The sequence below is a fragment of the Octopus bimaculoides genome, chromosome 1 (assembly GCF_046866305.1).
Source record: "Octopus bimaculoides isolate indiv1 chromosome 1, ASM4686630v1, whole genome shotgun sequence".
Lineage (NCBI taxonomy): Eukaryota > Metazoa > Mollusca > Cephalopoda > Octopoda > Octopodidae > Octopus > Octopus bimaculoides.
Window position 1 is genome coordinate 89,057,404 of NC_142928.1, and position 12,867 is coordinate 89,070,270.

Below are 12,867 nucleotides of genomic sequence, written 5' to 3' on the forward strand. Positions count from 1 at the left end.
ATATATATATGTGTAAAGATGTAGGTTCAGCAGCAAAGCAACAGGTTTGAGATGTCTCATAGCTGTGAATGGATAACCATGTATAGCTGAAGAAAGGCAACAGGAAAGAGTTGGCGGGTGGGGGTGGGTAAGTGCACTGAAATAAATACCGGTAATATACTGAGTAAGTCATCATTGTTTCTGAGGAATAAAAAGTCAGTGAACCCGCAGCTTGTGGTCCATCAGTTCAAGGAGAAAAAAAAAAGTTATTAATCAAAATATTAGCCTATCTGTTGTGATTGCTTTTAACAAACAATCTTTTGTTATGAATAGGCACAAAACCTTATGGGTAAAAAGGGAATAAAATTGGGGGAGGTTTATGCCCATTCAAAGGCAGTATTAATGTTTGTGAAGTGGCTTTGACTACAATTCTGACATGAAATTCATGGTACTGATGTCCCTCAGAATATAATGAACAAATCACTTATATGAACGAATGGAGAAGCATATCTTGTGTTTCAGAAGCACTTGTCCATTCATCATGTTTCTGCCTTTAGAAACATGAAATATAAAAACAGTTACCCTCCCAGCCTCTTCCTTCATGTATTAAAACAAATATATCATGGGTGAACTAATCTATTACATATATATATACACACACTCTTACATAAATATACATATATATATATATAAATATTCATACATATATGTATTTATATATATTTATATATAAATATATATCACAGATTAAGATTAAAAATTTGTGAGCGAACCCATAAAATAATGATTTTTGATATACGTTTCGTACCTTGCCTTAGTACTAAAATGAAGAAAGGAAATGTGCAGTTGTGAGATTGATGCCTTTCTCAATGTGATGAAGGTCATTTTAATGAGTGAAAGTGGATCACAGACACACCATTGTGCTTGATATGAACCATGAAATAAATGAGAACATATAAACAAAACTGAATGATAGAGAAGTGAAAAATAGAGAGTAATATTTGAATAGTTACATAAAATCACTTGAATAATTATATTTTTCCAGTTAAAAAAAAAAAAAAAAAAAAATTGCAGCCAATTATTTGATAAGATTTTAAAAGGCAGAACTTGATTTCAAAATTTACATTTAGATGAAAAGGCTCTCAAAGAATGTTGTAATGACCCAAAACTCCAAACAATAAGCCAGACCCAATTCCAATGCATGAAATGTGACAAGCAATTCATATCTGAAATATTCGCTGTTTAGTGGGGGGAAAAAAATAGGAGTGATTTCTTAAAAAATAATTTAGAGATATTCAAATAGGTATGTCACCATTGTAAATTTGTATGTATGGACTACTCCAATAAAATATATCAATATTGATGGAAATTTTTTTTTCAGACCTTCATGTTTTCTTCTGGATTTTAGTAAATCAATGCTTCTGAAGCACTTTAGTTTGTATTTGTCATTAGGATATGTGCAGCCTTCTGAAGCTAGGATTTGAACTTATGAAACCTGTATTACATGCGGTAGAGTTATAACACTATTTTCCATAATGCCAATGTTTTAAGCTCTGTGGCGGATAAGAACACTGGGCTCCAGTAAGCAATAAAGGTTTGTAAGTTAGATCCCAGATGAAGTATATGTTCACTTGCTGAGAGAAATGAAACTGGCTGCACAGAACATTGTTACTGTTAAATTGCTTGGAAAATATTTCCATCAGTAATATTGATTAACCAATCTCAAAGCAACGGAAGTGAACAAAATTGCTCGATATCTATGTCATGTAATGTTTTGCGGAAAGAAGTTTCATATGAGCACACTAATACAAAACTTTATGCTTAATACGTAAACTGTTTGAATTGATATGAAAGTTTCATATCTTTCCATAATGTTATGTTATAAAAACAAGTCCTGTAATTGCGAACAAAATAATAATAATAATAAAAATAAAATAAAAATGCTATATATATTTTTTTAAAGGAACGTGTAGATATATAAATATACATATTTCAAAAATTGAAGTGAGTTTTCTTGGATTGAATTTCTGGAGATCAAAGAAATACATTTTCCCCAATCATGTTCTTAATTCATTTTGTTTCTTTTCTAGGTTGCAGGAAAAAAAAAAATAAATAAAAAAGAAAAAAAGACATTAAAAACAAAGCATGATTTCTTTTTTAAATATAAATAATTTTCTATATAAAACAGTTACACAAACACATCAACATTACATCTTTCATACAGAAACTATTGGTTTAAGCATTTGATATTTCGGTTCTGTTTAAACATCTGGGACGGTTTATTAGTAGTAATTAAAAAATGGCATAAAAATACTGGTAATTTGAATTTGAATAGTGACAACGTTAATTGCATATTTTGATAGTACCAGCCATTTGTCCACCTGCTGATTGCTGACGACTCAGTGATAAATTGGGAAGTTTTAGTAGCGAAATAGTTTTGAGCCAGCTTGCAACCAGAAATAAATCCATTAGATTGTAAATTAATCTTTTCTAGACTTGTCACGTCTTCGTTTGGGGACATCTTGTGAATTAGAATTCTCACTGGCATAAAGCTCACGAATGAAACCAAATCGTTGTAAGAAGAAACGCCAAACCAAATACCAGCCTGCAATGAAAACAATAGAAAGAAATAATATTAAAAAAAAAGTGAGAACTTAGAACTTACTAAATGGTAAAAATTTAAAAGTTGTTGTTGTTTTGCCTGAATGCTAGACGTAACCATTCTATTTTTATTTTTCAAATATTGCAAATTAAAAATAAAAACAATAGTTATTAATTTGGAACTAATTAGTACTGCTAAGTGGAGGCGCAATGACCCAGTGGTTAGGGCAGCGGACTCGCGGTTTCGATTCCCAGACTGGGCGTTGTGAGTGTTTATTGAGCGAAAACACCTACAGATCCACGAGGCTCCGGCAGGTTACACGTGCCTGTGGAGTGCTCACTTGCACATTAATTTCATGAGCAGGCTGTTCTGTTGATTGGATCAACTGGAACCCTTGACGTTGTAAGCGACGGAGTGCCAACACAGTACTGCTAAGCCTTATCGAGTGGGGGAAATAGATGTGACTTGTGCATAGAGGAGCTTTACCAAATATTTACATCAAAATGCACATTAATTAATACAAGACACAAACAAGCCCTAAGAGGTTTACACAAACACAGAAGAACCTTTAAGAGATATATAAAGATAATTCTAGATACCCAACACCCCAGCAACCATTGAGCTTGAAACAAATAGAATAACATAACATAAACATAAAGATATTTAATAACCATCTTAATAAAAGAGACAAGTACCTCACCCAATGTATAACACAAATCATGAGCAACCCAACCAAAAAATGAATGTAAACAAACGTGAACCCTTCAATACAAGCACTACACTACAAATCAAAAACATAACACACACAATCATTAAAACGAACAAAGAGCCTTACAAAATCAATAATCTCAACCATAACCTATTCTTAGACCAAGCCCTAACTTTGGACAGCGACTGGGGTGAAGTTGAGGTCATCAGCACATACCTATAAATAACAACACCCCCACCTCCCACAGAACACTAACTAACAAAAATTTATTTCAGTCAAGTCATCTCAAGGATGACCAAATAGATGGGCTCTGATGAAGTTGCACTGACAATATTGCAAGGTTGCATTTGCAATAGTGAGTAGTCACTGTGACGGAAACACGTGTAGGTCGTTATAACAAGTTGTATATAACTATAAAATAAATTTTGTGAATGTACAAGTCTCCATACTCTTTATTATTATTAATATTATGTATGTATATATATCTTCTTTTATTTGCTTTAGCCATTTGACTGTGGCTATGCTGGAGCACCACCTTAAAGGGTTTTAGTTGAAGAAATTAACCACCAGTACTGATTCTTTGTAAGCCTAGTACTTATTTTATCAGTCACTTTTGCCAAACTACTAAGTTATGGGGACTTAAAACACACCAACATTGATTGTCAAGCGATGGTGGTGATGAGGGGGACAAGCACAGACACCCATACGTATGGTACTTTTTGGTTATCTCTTGCCATTAAAAAATTGGGTTATCTCCCCACTAAAAAACTGAGTTTATGTGGCAACAGGAAATTGGATTAAAAGAATCAGATCCTTTTGATTCAATACTTCAACACATTGTTGATGTTTGGCCTCCTCAGTAGGCATGCTATGATTTGTTATAAAAATATTATCAGATTCAATAAGATGCTTTATCTTTCCACTTTTCGTGTTTATTAATTTTTTCATTTCTGTTTTTGTTTTATTGAGGGTTAAGCAATTATTTTAGTTGAGAGAGATGACCAAAGGTACTGATATTTCTTGTAAAATGGGAGGAGATAGCCCAATTTTTTAATGGGAGTGATATAACCAAAAAGTACCATACACATATGGACTTTTGCTTAATATATATATATATATTATGTACACACAGGGTGTGTCACCAATTTGAGAACAAAATTTTAATCTAAAGAAAACAAATATATTGTCAAGCAGTAATGGTGGAGAAACACAAAGACACGCATACATATATATACGATGGGCTTCTTTCAGTTTCCACCTACCAAATCCACTCACAAGGCTTTGGTCAGTCCAAGGTTATAGTAGATGACGCTTGTCCAAGATGTCATGTAGTGGGACTGAACCTGGAACTATGTGGTTGGGAAGCAAACTTCTCACCACACAGACACACTTGTGCTTATGATAGGCTTCTTTTAGTATCTGCTGACCAAATACACTAGCAAGCCTTCAGTTAGTCTGCAGCTATAGTTACTAATTTTAACAGGTCGAATCATTGCACAGAGGCTCTCTTGTTGACTTGTTTCTAACTGTAGCTTCAGGCCAACCCTAACTGAGCCAAATTCTGGCAATGTAGATACTTGATGGAATGATGATACTTCAGCTACAGATCTATTACATTTATATCAACCCTTTTAGTCTAAGGGCCATTCTGTAGACATCCCACTAGTATTGTAGCTAGTGAGCCTATTGACTGTACAATTATTTCTGTGAGTATGTGTTCCTTTTGTTTGTTTGGACTCAGTGGGAGAGCTGGCATTTTTATGATAATATTGTTGTAATGTTCTGGGGTGTGGCATATGTTTCTGGGTGTCTGGGGGTAGATTTTCATATAATAACAGGGACTGTGAGAATTTAAGCCTACTCCACTAAAAGACTGTGTCCCTCACTTATTTAGGTGGCTGTATATTTCTGGTATTTTTGTTTCATTGTTTAGGTGACCTGAGGGTATCTTATATAAATAGTACAACCTGTTATAATGTATAGTGTACTTTTTATGTTCTTTGACGGGCCCAGAGAGCACTAGCATAGTCTATGATGGATCTAGTGTATCATCATCATCATTTAATGTCTGTTTCCCATGCTGGCATGGGTTGGATGACTTGACAGGAACTGGAGAGGTCAAGGCCTGTACCAGATTCCATAGTGCTTTGGCTTGGCTTCTACAGCTGGATGCCCTTCCTAACAGCAACCACTTTACAGAGTGTACTGTGTGCTTTTTATGTGGCACCAGCACCCGTGCTTTTTATGTGGTACCAGTACCCACACCGATGCTTTTTGTGGCACCTTGGTTTTAGGACCCCAATTCTGTTGTGGTAGGTGGGTCTTTTTGCATATGGCAATACTCCAAATATCTTGATCCTCTGTCATTTTCCTGGGTCTCTCTCTTCCACAACTCCCCCACCACTTTAAGTGATTGGCACTTCTTTATGCAACCGTCCCCAACCATCTGCATCACATGACCAAACCAGTGCAGTCTCCTCTCTTGCATACTTCATCTAATTCCTCTTATGTCCAACTTCTCTCTCAATACACCATTGCTCTGTTGCACATGCACAACATCCAGTGGTGCATACCAGCTTCATTCCTCTACAACCTTTGCATATCCTCCACATTCAGGACCCATGCTTCACTACCATGCAGCATCACAGTTCATACAAATGCATCATACAATCTTAGACCTTTTGCCAACAGAGTTAAAAGCTCTCTGAACTTTCTCCAGCATTGTTACTGCTTGTTTCTTGAGTCATATGTGGCACTTATGACTGCTTTAAACATGCTTGTACTCTGTTTGATGTGTTGTATTTGATGTTCTCTGGTGTTGCTCATAAGAAAGGAAAACAGTGGTTTTTGGTTGGTGCTACTTTAAAGCAGTTGTTGTGGAGCCAGATTGCCAGATGGTTTCAATGAAGTTGGAGTGGTTATGCAGTAGTGTTTGAAGAATGGTGGGAGAATGTTATGAAGCTTGTGAAGATGTGAGAATGTTGTATAGGTACAGGTTGAAAAGAATGGGTGAAAAGATGGAGCCTTGTGGAAAATGAAGCTTCTAGAAGTGTATTTGTACATTGTTTGCTGGCTAGTGGTTTGTGTTGTTTCTTGAGGGAGTGCTGAGTATTTTTTTTGTATGAGTAGCTAGCAGAAAATAAAGTTTAAATCTTTATTGATGTAGATCAGGGATTACTCTCGTTACTCTTTTACTTGTTTCAGTCATTTGACTGCGGCCATGCTGAAGCACCGCCTTTATTCGAGCAAATCGACCCCAGGACTTATTCTTTAGATGCCTAGTACTTATTCTATCGGCCTCTTTTGCCAAACCGCTAAGTTACAGGGGACATAAACACACCAGCATTGGTTGTCAAGCGATGTTGGGGGGACAAACACAGACACACAAACATACATATATATATGCTTATATAAGATGGGCTTCTTTCAGTTTCCGTCTACCAAATCCACTCACAAGGCTTTGGTCGGCCTGAGGCTATAGTAGAAGACACTTGCCCAAGGTGCTATGCAGTGGGAATGAACCCAGAACCATGTGGTTGGTAAGCAAGCTACTTACCACACAGCCACTCCTGTGCCTGTATTCTCAACCATTTTTTAAATCCATGGATTACTTTGATTACTATTTTATTCCGTTGGATCCCGATAGTTATTCAATGTTTAAAACCTAGTTTTATAGAAACTTGTTTCAAAATTCCTGTTTTGTTTTTCTCACATTAACTTGTGTTATATGGACCTTGGTTGAGAACCACTGATGTAGATGGTAGTTAGAGTGGTACATATAGAAGAAATGTTTTTGTTGTTGAAGTCAAGTATTTTCTGTGTTAGGTTTGTGGACAATATGGTTGTTGAACAGTCATCTGAATCAGTGCTGTGTGTGTGTATGTGTGTGTGAGAGAGAGAAGGAGAGATGTGGGTTTGTGATATCAAGGATTAGCATATAGTGGTGGCTATAGAAGACAGCAATACCAGAGTTAGTCTGCAACAGTTGTTGCTCCTCTATGATACAGTCACTCATACTTCATAAATTTGCAGCCAGTTATTGAGTGAGTAAAGACACATCTATATGATTATTTGACCTGTTAGAATTGGCAGCCAATCTCCTTTGAATCTTAGCCTTATCATGTGAATACACTAGATAACGTTGTACTGAATATAAGTGCCAAAAAATAAACAGGGATGGTCATGGCTTGAATAATGTACATTCCACATGCACAGATTAGGAATTACTAAATGAACTGGATACATAAATTAGTACACGGTTTTGCATATGAGTTACTTGCATGTAATTTAGTTCATTTTCAGGAGATTTTCAAAAACAGATTTGTAACTTTGACACAAAGCCATAGATTTAAGGTCAATCCCACTACTTCTCTGGTGGTATTTGTTCTACTGATCAATGAAAGATTACTGGAAAAGTTGACCTGACATAGTTTGAACAGGACAGTCACAATAATACGACCTGCAAGTAATAGTAATGAAATCTTAAAACTTACACAATAGGAAAAAAAGAGACCCTACTCTGGGTAATGTGAGGACAGGGTGCAGTGTGTCAGAAGTCATGACATGGTCATAAACATGAATACAGTGACAGTATTGGTATTAATAGGACATGTCGCTAAAGACAGTCTTAGTATTAACTTGTGACTGCATCAAATGAACTTATCTTCCTTTTCACTGCCAGAAATATTGCAGCATCCAACAGTTACTAACCCTGTATAAAGCTCTAGTGAGGCCCTCAATAGTATACTGCTCCTACATTTACACTGCTGCACATACAGATATCCTAGACTGTATTCCCTGAACAGGCACCCAACTTCTTAAAACTAGTTGATCTTGCATCACTTCCAATAAGATTCATCCAACCAGCTTAAAAAAGCCTCTCTTCCTGTCATCAACTATATTGTGACCCAACTTCCTCCCAAGGGCTCACACTTTCCACTTCACTAAGTAACTCACCCCACCCAGCCAATGTCAGTCCTCTAGAATTCCAAGTTTTCCTTTCAGCTGCTAACTTGCAATTGTTGTTGTTGGCACTCTGTCACTTACGACGACGAGGGTTCCAGTTGATCCGATCAACGGAACAGCCTGCTCGTGAAATTAACGTGCAAGTGGCTGAGCACTCCACAGACACGTGCACCCTGAACGTAGTTCTCGGGGAGATTCAGCGTGACACAGTGTGACAAGGCTGACCCTTTGAATTACAGGCACAACAGAAACAGGAAGTAAAAGTGAGAGAAAGTTGTGGTGGAAGAGTACAGCAGGGTTCGCCACCATCCCCTGCCGGAGCCTCGTGGATCTGTAGGTGTTTTCGCTCAATAAACACTCACAACGCCCGGTCTGGGAATCGAAACCACGATCCTATGACTATGAGTCCGCTGCCCTAACCACTGGGCCATTGCGCCTCCTTGCAATTGTATAAGAGGAACATTAACCACAATTTCAGAATGCCCACGAAGACCACGCATGGGCACAACATCTCACACAGACCAAACCATTAGAGAATATGTTTCTTTATTGGCCACACAGGGCTGAACACAGAGGGAACAAAATACAAAGTAGAGCTTTTCTTTTTGGGAAGAAGAGAAAAAAAGAAAACAAATAAAGTGGGTCAAATTCCGATCAAGAGGGATCGTGAAAAAAAAAGGGGTGGGGGCGATCAATAGGGATCGTGTATCACAGAAATGTCAATGTAAAAAAGGAAAACAGATTAGGCTCATGCGTGGAAAGAAAAGCCTACGGAAAAGACCACAGGAACCTTGGACAATAGTGTCATGCAAAAAAAAAACATTACACTAAGTAGCTCTCTTTTTCTTTGGTTCCTGCTCAAGCTGGCTCTGTCATTTACACGTGCCATCTTTGCTACATTCACCCATCTTTTTTTTAAACATTCACTAGACAAAACTTCCCTCTCTACTCTCACCTTCCTCTTCAAGTGATACTTGAAGAAGTTGATGAGAGATTGACCATTAAGAATAAAAAGATTTTTTTGTTCCACCAAACCTCCCTAATTGTAGCAAGCAGGGCCTTTGCAGGTAAAAGCAGTTTTTCTTGTCTTTGATTGACTAATATAATAATATGTTGTAAGTGGACAATGTCAACCAAAAAATGTTACAGTAAAAAGGATGAAAAGCAAATATCAACCACTGTTAAGAGTTCAGTACTACAAGGATCCATCCTTTCACCCACACTTTTTAACCTACAAGACTATATATTATATCTCCCAGTATTTTCCTTAACTACTCCAACACCACTTACATCATCTAGAAACTTGGTCCCATCCAAATCAACTACCAATTCCACTGTCTCCTTTCTTTACAAGCACTGGCAGAGAACATCAAATACAAACACAGACATAGCACAAACACACACAAATCAAAATTATACGTCCACAACATACTTAAAAGGCACGATAAAGAAATGATACACTATGATGTACAAACAATACATTAGATCCATTAGAGACTACATTAATCCTATCTGGATCTCTGTTCTGCATTCTCTACACAATACCCACACTAAACTACAAAAGAAAGATATTACACATCATAATAGGTCGTAAATATAACATATTCACAGATTAAAACACTCTGAAACACCACCTGTTTAACAAGCAAGGTGCACAATTTGTTAGTGCAAGTAAGCTTCAACGCCCACAATCCTTGTCATTAAATGAAAAACCACTTCCAAACACCCACACATATACAACACCCTAGGACACGACTATCATATTATCATAAAAATGCTAGAACTCTCACCAAGTCCAAAATAAAAATTTCCAATAAAGTCTGTATATGGTTTTATATATTTCATATATTTATAAAACAGAGCAATAAAAATTAAAACACACATATATGGCTAACAGGTTATGAAGAAGGAAATTGAATTAAAGGAAAATAGTGAAGCTCTGAGTTAGAAAGTAGTAAATACAAAGTTAACAAATTATTTTTATCCACAAAAACATAATTTATTCCACTTAACGAACTCGATGTAGCAAAGAGCTACTTTAGGGTAACATACGGTGCTGTTCGTGTTTAACCCCAGGTTAGCACTATAAGTAGGTGGCAATTCCAGCAATGGTCGGTGTTTTCTTTTGGAATAGTGTGCCTCAGACAACATTGTCCTGTGGGTTCTCTATAAGATGACGGGGTGTAGTTTCAGGGACATTTGTATGCTATTTCTAGCAGGTCGAGCGATCGCACGCGGAGGCTCGTTGCTTCATAAACATACGTTACTTTGCCGATGTTACCAGTTTCAAATTCTCGAAACATTAATGATTGGTGTGATGTAATTTTGATGATTTTATTTCATAAACAAAGATAAATAAACTTCGCCAGCTGTTTAGTAGTTGTGGTTTAGTCCCAAGTCAGCTTAAATAAACAAAAAGGCGTCCCAGCAATGACCATCCTGTTATTTCGTATATCTAAGACTACGATTACAATAATGTGGCCTTTGAAGACATTAATATGCGCTTTGGCAGAGATTGGGTTGCTATTTCTAGCAAATTGTGCGATCACTTAGAGACCTCTTTGTTGGCTTGTCAAACATATGTGTTTGGTATGTGTGTGATTTCAAAGTAGATCAAACTTATAAGTGAGTGGGAGGGGATTATAGAGCCGGGAAAACCCGAAAATTTTCATAAGAATCAGCCCAGGCTTGTGTTGTGAAGGTGTACACTATAAAATTTTATAACTTCCAGATAGAAGTAAATATAAAATTTATTGGCATAAGTATGTGCAGGTGTGTTAGAAATAAAGAAAACCCCAAACGTCACATGTATGGAAGACAATGTACAGACTGTATTGTGCGATGGTCGTTGTTTCATCCAAAATTGCTCCATTATTTTTAACCACGGATATATCTATTAGAGTCAATGTGATTATTTAAACTATAAGCATCGAACAAATGTCATATATTGAATAAAACATTAAGCGATCGAGACAACAATGAAACCTCTACCAGGTCGCTCGATCTGCTAGAAATAGTAGCCAAATCACACCTTAAATTAGACCCTATCGTCTTAAATAGCACACATTGGACATTGCTGTCCAAGACAAAAACTCGAGTTAACCACAGCCGGAATGTCTTTGATCATAGATCTAATCGACCAAGGCTGACCAAGGACTAAAGAAACAACATATTAAATAATAAAGTGGCCTGAGAGCTGATGGTGCAGAGGATTAACAATAATTTACAGAATTTAGTTTCGATTTAGCTTAGATCAACTTGGTAAAATATATTTTTTATATGTAACTTCCTACGATCGATAATTTAACAGAGATACGCTGGAGTAATTTAATCGAATATGTGTCATCCCGGCAATAATCACCCACGTGCTTAATGAATTTTATCTTCAATATCAGGGATGAAAACTTTGAAATAACCGTTATTGATATTAACGGATTTCCCACCCCTAAACGTAATAACAGAATACCACAGAAATAACGCCAAATACAATGATGTGAAAAGTACATCTGTACGCACATATATAGATATATGTGCATATGTTTCATCCATAAGGAAACATCTAGTTAAAGGATAGAAAAAATAACGATTACAAACACAGTCATCTTAAAACATTAGGGCAAGACAAAAATAATAATGATAAAAATGGAAGATTGCAGGGAAGAGGCGAAAGAATGAAAGTAAAAAAAAGTTTTTAAGTGAATTACCAATTGATGGAGAAGTTTGCTGAAACAGTTCACTTGAAAATAAATAAGGTTCGAAAGTGATCGATTAGTAAAACTAGTAGACATTTAGTAAACATGATATAATAGATATAGAAAAATAATTTGTGCCATTTGTTTTCTTTTTCTTGTTTGTAAAATAAAAACAGAAGTGGGACAAAAACGTAAACAAAACAGTAAGTCTGAACAGAACCATCCCAAACTATCTACCTACCCGATGAAAAAAGAGAGAAATGTACATATTAAATTGGTGAAGAGGGGTGAACTTACCTAATAAAATAAATAGTAATACTATGAAAAAACAAAAGACAAATACGCAGAAGGAGATGAAAGTTGTTTGTACAGTCATTGCGTCTTCTACATTTCCCTCTGCTGCTGACGGATTTCTTCAACACATGGCAGCAATTGCTGTTCGCAGAGAGAAAGAAATATCAACTAAACTAAACTATTGAGTCAAAATTATTATATCGCTAAAAACATTAGCAAAAATATAATAGAAAAATTAATGATATTTAAAAAATTTTAAATACTGTTGTTTTGAATTTCAAATTGTATGTGTCTTTTGATGTATGTTTTCATAAAACTTAATTGTTAATGATTGTGTGCTGTATTTCATTTTCCGCTAAAATAGCCAAAACGAAACCGGGTTGAGATGTCTATGAATTCAACTTATAGCACTCTCTCTCTCTCTATATATATATATATAGAGTGTAGTATATTGCCACTTAAGTGTGGCTGACCCCTAGGGGTGGATGTTACTGTTGCTTTTAGCCCCAGGAGGACATCTCCTCCAGCTGGCTTATCGACACACGACTGTGTCCTGTTTGCCAAGGGTAGTTATCCCTCTCACCAACATCTGCAGCACGAACGGAGGGATAACTACCCTTGGCAAA

At 36.3% G+C, this 12,867-nt stretch overlaps 1 long non-coding RNA gene across 1 annotated transcript; it reads right to left on the reverse strand.

Annotated features, from left to right (window-relative positions):
• Positions 1-828: 828 nt before the first annotated feature.
• Positions 829-12,789, reverse strand: LOC106874017 (uncharacterized). The gene is made up of 2 exons (XR_001409954.3): positions 12,245-12,789; positions 829-2,584 (listed from the first exon to the last, which is right to left on the reverse strand). It is a non-coding gene; the product is annotated as an uncharacterized LOC106874017 (long non-coding RNA).
• Positions 12,790-12,867: the final 78 nt, after the last annotated feature.